Source organism: Salmo trutta, chromosome 20 (genome assembly GCF_901001165.1).
Source record: "Salmo trutta chromosome 20, fSalTru1.1, whole genome shotgun sequence".
Taxonomy (NCBI): Eukaryota; Metazoa; Chordata; class Actinopteri; order Salmoniformes; family Salmonidae; genus Salmo; species Salmo trutta.
In genome coordinates this window covers 32,627,785-32,635,983 of record NC_042976.1, presented here as the reverse complement: position 1 = coordinate 32,635,983, position 8,199 = coordinate 32,627,785, and positions in this window count along the sequence as shown.

The following is an 8,199-nucleotide window of genomic DNA, read 5'->3' as shown; positions in this document are numbered from 1 at the left end:
CAAACGAAGCATGTGTTTTGTGAGTCCGCTAGATCAGAGGCAGTAGAGATGACCAGGGATGTTCTCTTGAGAAGTGTGTGCGTTAGACCATTTTCCTGTCCTGCTAAGCATTCAAAATATAACGAGTACTTTTGGGTGTCAAGGAAAATGTATGGAGTAAAAAGTACATAACTTTCTTTAGGAATGCAGTGAAGTAAAGTTGTAAAAAATATAAATAGTAAAGTATAGAGGTGTAAAGTACTTATGTTACCTGTATTTATCCCTATTTATTTATCCATCACATAATGGTATTTGTTATGTCCTTCCTTATGTCTTGTTCTCCCTTTCACAAACCACAACCCTCCTAAAGCCAATTCCAAACCCCTTAACCACTAAATCCTTAACCTTCATTACCCAAACTCCATCAAACCTTCCTTGCTGCCTTTTCTGTATGAATAAATATCAAAACGGGACCCTCGCTTTCTGGCGTTCATTATGCATTCTCACCGTTAACACACAGTGGCAGTGTAACCCAGCAGTCAGTAACGTTATACATAATTTATAGAGCTGTCAGTGTTTATCAGTTCCCTTTTAGTAATTTTAGCGCATTGTCTGAAAGCGTTCAAAACACACTGAAAAAATTCATCTACACAGCTAAAAACAACTATGAGATGACAAAAGAAGTTGACTGTACCACGTTTCCATTCAACCATTTCATACGGATGACCTGACGCATGAAAAAAAGTCACGACTGGGCTGATGGAAACATGAATTGCTCTTAAAATTGTATAAATGCCTACAGACAACTTGTTTGCTTGACATTTTGTGTCTGTAAAATTAATTATGCGAGAAATGCCGTCACGAAACTTGGAGTCACATGATATGTTTTGTGGTCCTCCCCTTACAACTTGGGAAAGCGTGCAGTTTATTAGGCTAGTAATTATGAACTACACAGGGTGGTGAATGTGCAAGGTGTTGAGCTCGATTCTCCTTTCCAATAAATATTGAGTCTTATTCTGGTGACATGATGCTTGGCTGCCATTTAACAAATACAAATAATATTGCGTGCATCCATAATGAGCTCAATGTATACTGAACAAAAATATAAAACGCAACATGTAAAGAAATGTTCCATTCCCACAAAAAGCTTATTTCTCTAAAATTTTGTCCACAAATTTGTTTACATCCCTGTTAGTGAGGATTTGTCCTTTGCCAAGATATGCCACACGTGTCAGGTGGATGGATTATCAAGAAACTGATTGAACAGCATGCTCATTAATTACACAGGTGCACCTTGTGCTGGGGGCAATAAAAGGCCACTCTTATTGCCACAGATGTCTCAAGTTTTGAAGGAGCGTGCAATTGGCATGCTGTCTAGAGGAATGTCTACCAGAGCTATTGCCAGAGAATTGAATGGTCATTTCTCTACCATATGCCGCCGCCAACGTAATTTTAGAGAATTTGGCAGTACGTCCAACCGGCCTCACAACTGTAACCACGCCAGCCCAGGACCTCCACATCCGGTTTCTTCACTTTCAGGATCGTCTGAAACCAGCCACCAGGACAGCTGATGAACCTGAGGAGTATTTCTGTCTATAATAAAGCCAGTTTGTGGGGCAAACTCATTCTGATTGGCTGGGCCTAGCTCCCCAGTGGGTGGGCCTATGCCCTCCCAGGCCAGTGGGAGGGGGAACCTGAAAACTAGCTGTTGTTGGCAGAGGTTTGCAACTCTTTATTTTTGGTCTGTTAATCAATTTCCCACAACTCCTGCCCTTGCAAACCTGCTGATTAGAAGGTCCTGTATAGATGATATTTTCAACCAACAACTATCAGGAATAACATTGCTACATTTTTTCCACACTTTTACAGTGTTAGTTTCATCAGCTATTGTACAATATGACACCAAACAAAGAAAAAAATGACTTGACTGCACTGGGCCTTTAACCCTGCTTTTAGTTTTTGGATAACTGCAGTCCAAATCTTTGAAATTCAATAGCGCCTTGGTCATGTGACCCACACACCTCAAACAAGGTTCATAATGTACACTCAGTGGGCCAACACATTGGACACCTTTTTGTTTGTCCATTTGCATCTCATGGGATTTTACAATAATTTTTAAAAGATTCAAATTTCAATAGCTTCTTATGACCTACAAACCTCAAACTACTTTCAGAACATCCAGTCACTAGCCTTATATATTGCACACCCTTTAGTTCGTCCATTTTCATCTCAGGTGATTTTACATACATTTTTCTAGGTTTTTCATTGTTAGGAATTTCAATAGCTCTCATTAGTCTTATGACCTACAACCCTCAAACTGCTGTCAGAATATCCACTGAGAGCCTTATATGTAGCACAACCTTTAGCTTGTCCATTTTCATCTCACGAGGTTTTACATGAATTTTTAAATGTTTTACATTTCAATAGTTCCCTGGTCATGTGACTTACAAGCCTCAAACTACTTTCAGAATATCCACTGACTAGCCTTATACATGGCACGCCCTTTTGTTTGTCCATTTTCATCTCACACGATTTTACATTAATTGCCTACTCTGTTCCCCTGAAAGACAGTGTCACTCACACACCTATTCACTTGGGCCTTCTCCCTGGGGCCTTCCTGACCTCTAGGCAGGCCCCCATTGACCTGACAATCTCTGACTCCAGGCCTCTAGGCCTACACTCCCTGCCCGCCTGCCTACCCTCTCCCTGGGTCTGAGAGTGTATAGCCAACTCCCAGGAACTACAGACTTCCAGGTCTCCACACCTACTCTCCCTACCCGGTCAACACCCCTCTCACTGCGCATCACCCATCACCACATCCTGGCCAGGGCTCAGCCATCTCCATAACCTTGCCCACCGGTCGAACCGGGGCAACCACACTTAAGCACCCCACTAAGATGTCAATATTTCCACTGTCAGGAACCACGTGCACCTGGTGACCAGCCCACTTTTTTAGTCTCTGAGTGGGGTTCCCAAGGGGCTCCCGAGTGGCGCATCGGTCTAAGACACTGCATCTCAGTGCAAGAGGCGTCACTGCAGTACCTAGTTCGAATCCAGGCTGCATCACCTCCGGCTGTGATTGGGCGCCGGGGCCGTCATTGTAAATAAGAATTTGTTCTTAACTGACTTGCCTAGTTAAAAAGGTTACAAAAAAATGTATAATATTTAAAGTCCCAACTCCAACCTCCATGGCCCCCGCGTCCGGCTGCCCCTGCTCGGACTCTGAGTGCACCCCGCCTTGGAGGCCTCCTCGTGCACCTGGTGACCTTTTGACTTCCACAGTGAGTCCAAACCTGACACACAGTCCCACTAGAGGACGGCCCGGGCGGATGGGCAACCACCACCTAGCCCCCTACCTATCCAGAGCCCCATGTCAATGTCTTACGCCTTCTACCCGCCTGCCTGGGCTCTATCACACTCTGTGTCTGGCCTCTGGCCTGTAAGTAAAGGAGGATGGTGGAGGAAGACGCCTTCCGTCCCGACAAAAGCTTGGATCGAGGGCTGACTTTCAATAGATCACAGCGAGTGAGCTGCTCTGCTACATACGAAACCCTGACCCAGAATCAGGTCTGCTACGAGTGATTTAGCAGCAGGTTCCCCACAAACATGCGGTGCGCATCAGGAGAGGGGCGACAACTCATGCGGCCGCACCCCAACCCCATCACGAACGGCTCTACTCACCTGCCAAAAGAGGCAGGCCATCCCGTGACAACCGAAGATCCACGGCATCGTTACATTTAGGGGGGATTCTGACTTAGAGGCGTTCAGTCATAATTCCACAGATGGTAGCCTCGCACCATTGACTCATCAGCCAAGCACATACACCAAATGTGCTTGGGTGATTTGAGTGCGACCGTGACAGGTGGGTATGCTCCTTTGAAATTCATCAAGTTGACATTTAGTGATCCGTGCCCAGTGGGAACCTAGGCTTCATCCGTCCGCTTTATGGGTCCGCACCAAATCAATGGGTGTCGATGGTACTAACCACATCAGATGTAGGCCTCCCTCCCCAGACAAACTGGAGATACCTCTCCCCACTTCGTAGGGCATGATCCAGAACCATGCAATGCCCTTTCACTGCGGGGCCAATGGGTTTAGTCTCCTCCTCGAGTCTCCTCTACGCTCACTAGACCTCCCCACCTACAATGTGTGGTGTCCCGCACTCAGGCAAGCCTGAGGCCTGGTAGTGTCAGCTAATGGTAAGGCACATGCCATCTCCACTACATGCTCCAAGGAGTGTGGAGGACAGCTCCCACATAAAATGTGTAGAGTCCCGCACCCAGGCGGACCTGAGACCTGGCAGTGTCCATAACCACTAAGCACATTCCATCTCCATTTAGTGCTCCACTGTTAGCGGGTCCAGCCGAAGTCAGCATTCGATTCAAACCTTCGCGGTTTAGAGTTAGCTAAGTATACGGGGGATGCGTGTTTAAACGTTTCACCACAGCCGCTCTGTGATCAGACTGATGCCATTAGTACATTTTCATCAGCCGTCTCCCAGGGCTTAACTCCCCCCTTCCAGCCAAAGCCAGGGATGTGTTCATTCTCTGATTGGCTTCCTGTCAAGGTCAGAATTTGTTTACAATAGCTCCGCAGCAAATCATTGAGTCTGGTGGAACCGCCCTCACATTTTCATGCTTGACCGAAAGCCCCATATTCCAGGACCGACTGCCGCCTTCGGGTAACGATCAACAGCCGTCACCATCTGCAGGACTCTCTTTGCGTACGGACTAGTACCGAGGTTTGCATCGTTAGTGACACTGAAAACAGGTGACATACAGGGAGGGATTGGAAGAGCCCTGCTAGAGGGCTACCTCGTTATCTCCCTTACTAAGGCTAAGGACTACTTAAGAGTCATTGTTACTCCCACCGCTTACCTGCACTTCATTGAATTTCTTCACTTTGACATTGAGCACTAGGCAGAAATCACATCGCGTCAACAGCCACCTCGGGCCTTCGCGATGCTTTGTTTTAATTAAACAGTCGGATTCCCCTGGTCCACACCAGTTCTAAGTCAGCTGCTAGGCGCCGGCCGAGGCGACCCGCCGGAGACCCCGCGTAAACGGGGCCGGCGAGCGCCGTAGCTGGGGAGATCCGCGAGAAGGGCCCAGCGCGCCGGACCCAACCACTCACCTGTCCGCCATCGGACACCACCCCGATGAACCCCCGCACGCAGCTCCTTGCGAGACCACGCACAAAAGCCCCCGAGATGGGCCGCACAACGAACTTCCAACGGTGGCGAAAGGATGGTGACGGAGCGACTGAGATGAAAATGGACAAACCAAAGAGTGTGCAATATAGAAGGGTAGTCAGTGGACATTCTGAACCTTGTTTGATTCCAGTAGGTCACATCCTGTAATAATCTAATGATTGTGTCATGATATTAGGGCTAGATGAACAAATTACAATAGTTTCAGTAAAAGTTTGCAGCATTTGTCAATAGGTTCTGACACTTTTTGCAATAATATAAATGTATTATAAAGAGTGAACACTAGACTATTTTAAGTGATCTTTTCAAAGTACACATCAGAAAATAAGAGGTGTGTGTGTTATTTAGTGGGTCCATGAGTCTGTGCTGGGCACCATCACATTCTCCCAGCAGAAAATGGTCAAACACATCCTGATCCAGAGACCCATCTTCCTGCTGTCAGAGAGACTGGCCTACTCCCACAGCCTTAAGCAGGCCAAAGCCCTTCCAGCAGGTCTGTCTGTTGTTCACACCTACTGTATGCTGTTTGGCCCCACCTCACGTATTTCCTTAACTCCCCGCTGTCCTGTGTGTGTGTGTGTGTGTGTGTGTGTGTGTGTGTGTGTTTTAGGGAATATACTGTGTGTTTGTGTGTAAACATAAAAGGAAGAGTGGGTGTCCTATTTGCACAGGTGAGGTTCCGGTGGTCTAACTGAACTACACGTCCTTATCGTTGGAGAGCCCGTTTGACCGCGACCAGGTGGAGGGGTATGTAAGGGAGACACTGCTCCTCTTGTGCCGGGCCATCTCCACCCAGTGCTCCATCCTCTTTTCCTTCCACAACATTGGCCTCCTCTCCTTCCAACACCCCAGGTGGGCTAATGGTATAGTCTAGAAATTATACAGTATAGACATTTGGGACCATTGTTTCAGGTGCTGGATAGCAAAACAAAAATCATATGGAAAAAGTAGATGTCCACAATTCTGATATGCTCCCAAAACAGTGATTATTTAGTGAGACGCACAAGGCGTGGAATGTTTTGATCCCCATTGGGATCTCGTTGAAGTAGCGTTTGTGTCTACTACACTGCACAGGCTAAGTTACTGATGCGGTATAGGTGTCAACAAGACTATAGCAACGGGTTAAGTTTGAAAGTGAAGAGAGATATTTAATTTGTTTGAGGTCCAGAGTTCATCTGAAAATGTAAGGTCTTTGTCTCATCACCAGGGTCAGGATGAAGTTCTAAAGGAACTTTGTCACTGCCATGGATGGCTCATGCAGGGTGCGCTGGACTCTCTCCAACGTGTGTAACTTTACTTACTCCTTATAAACCCCTTTTGTAACTGGTTGGTTGTAACACTACTACACAACTGGTCATGTGACATCAGTAGACGACCCTAGAGAGGTTCAGATATCATAAGAGAGAACTTTGGAGATTGTATGTGTGTTTTTTTATCTTGTAAAAGATTCTATGAGATGAGCGCTGTGTGCAAACTTCTGGTGCACCTTCAGCGTCTGTATGTGTGGGGATGGGTGTGTATATGTTCTGATCTGTGTCAATGTGTGTGTTTGTGGTTCCAGGGGCTGGGCATCAGTAAATGTCTGGTGTCTGCCAGCCAGCAGAGACACAAGCCAGAATAGGCCCTTCTGTTGCCTAGCAACCCCACCGGAGGAAGGGGGGGGCAGGGGAGTTGAGAGGTAACTAAGGGGGATGGACTGCATTCATCAGGACCATTGAATGGCTTCAAACCTTTGCTGAAGCAATAGATTTTTTGCACAATAACTTTCTAGATACACTATTTGTTTCTGTATTTGTGGCCATTCTGAGAATAGTAATGAGAATTGTCTTGAAAAAGGCCTTGCAGATGAGACGATAACCAAGTGGGTCCCACTTTAGTAAAAGTTTTGCTTTTCTACATTGTACAGTCTATATCAGGGATGGGCAACTTTTTTTTTTTGTATTATCATTTTTTTCCGGAACTCAGTCGTGGTCTCAACTTCCTGTTGATAGTTAGAATAGTAGAATACACGGTGCAATTTCTAAATGTGGTTGTGCATCAGCAGTCTTGTTATGTCAGTCACTGACAATCACTCAATTAGCCCATGTCGGCTAAACATTTTAGATTGCTGGCTAGACTAATTTACCAATCTAAACTTGTAGTAATCATGGTCGAATTACTGACCAGGGGCCCCCATTGATTTTGTTAGTCACTGACCCAGATATGATATTAAAAACATGCAAATGAAAACATCTCTATCCACCATTTGGTAAAATGTGTAGAATTGCAGGAAATTAGCTGTGAAACTGCAAATTTCTCTCCGCCCCATATCAGAATTAGTAGAATTGCATGACATTAGTCATACAATTGCAAAATATTCTCTCTGCCCCATGGCACAATGTGTAGAATTGCAGGAAAAAAATAAAATAAAATGTAAACGCTGTCAAGAAGGGGGCCGCTAACATGTTTTGCTTGCAAGGTGGGTGTGGACCCACAAGCCCCCCCATTAAAGTTGCACATCCGTCTTTCAGGGATGGGCATGTAGTACTGACTGTTGAACCATATTTCATCATGCATCCTCCACCTGTGCCACAGATACCCTGAATTCTCTGCGTTCCAACACCTGCCAGTCAGTGGAATCTGCCTTATAGAGGAGCTGGAGATCCCAACCATACCTGTGGACAGGTGTTGACGTGACCTGATCAGGAAAAACTCCTGGTACTATGGCTGTTTACACAGGCAGCCCAGTTGTGATATTTTGCCCAATTATTAGCCAAAGATCTGATCTAATTAGTCAAAAGACCAATTAGTGGCAAAAGATCAGAATTGTCCTTGAGTACCCCCAACAGCACACATTTTTGTTGACAAGTTGAATTAGGTATGTTTGTCTGGGGCTACAACAAACATGTGTGCTGTTGGGGGTACTCGAGGACTGGAGTTGGGGAAACACTGGCTTAATGTGCCCATTAGAACTAAACAAACTGTGTAAAATAAACATACTTACTACCTGTTCCAGGTCAAAGGTGTTCCTA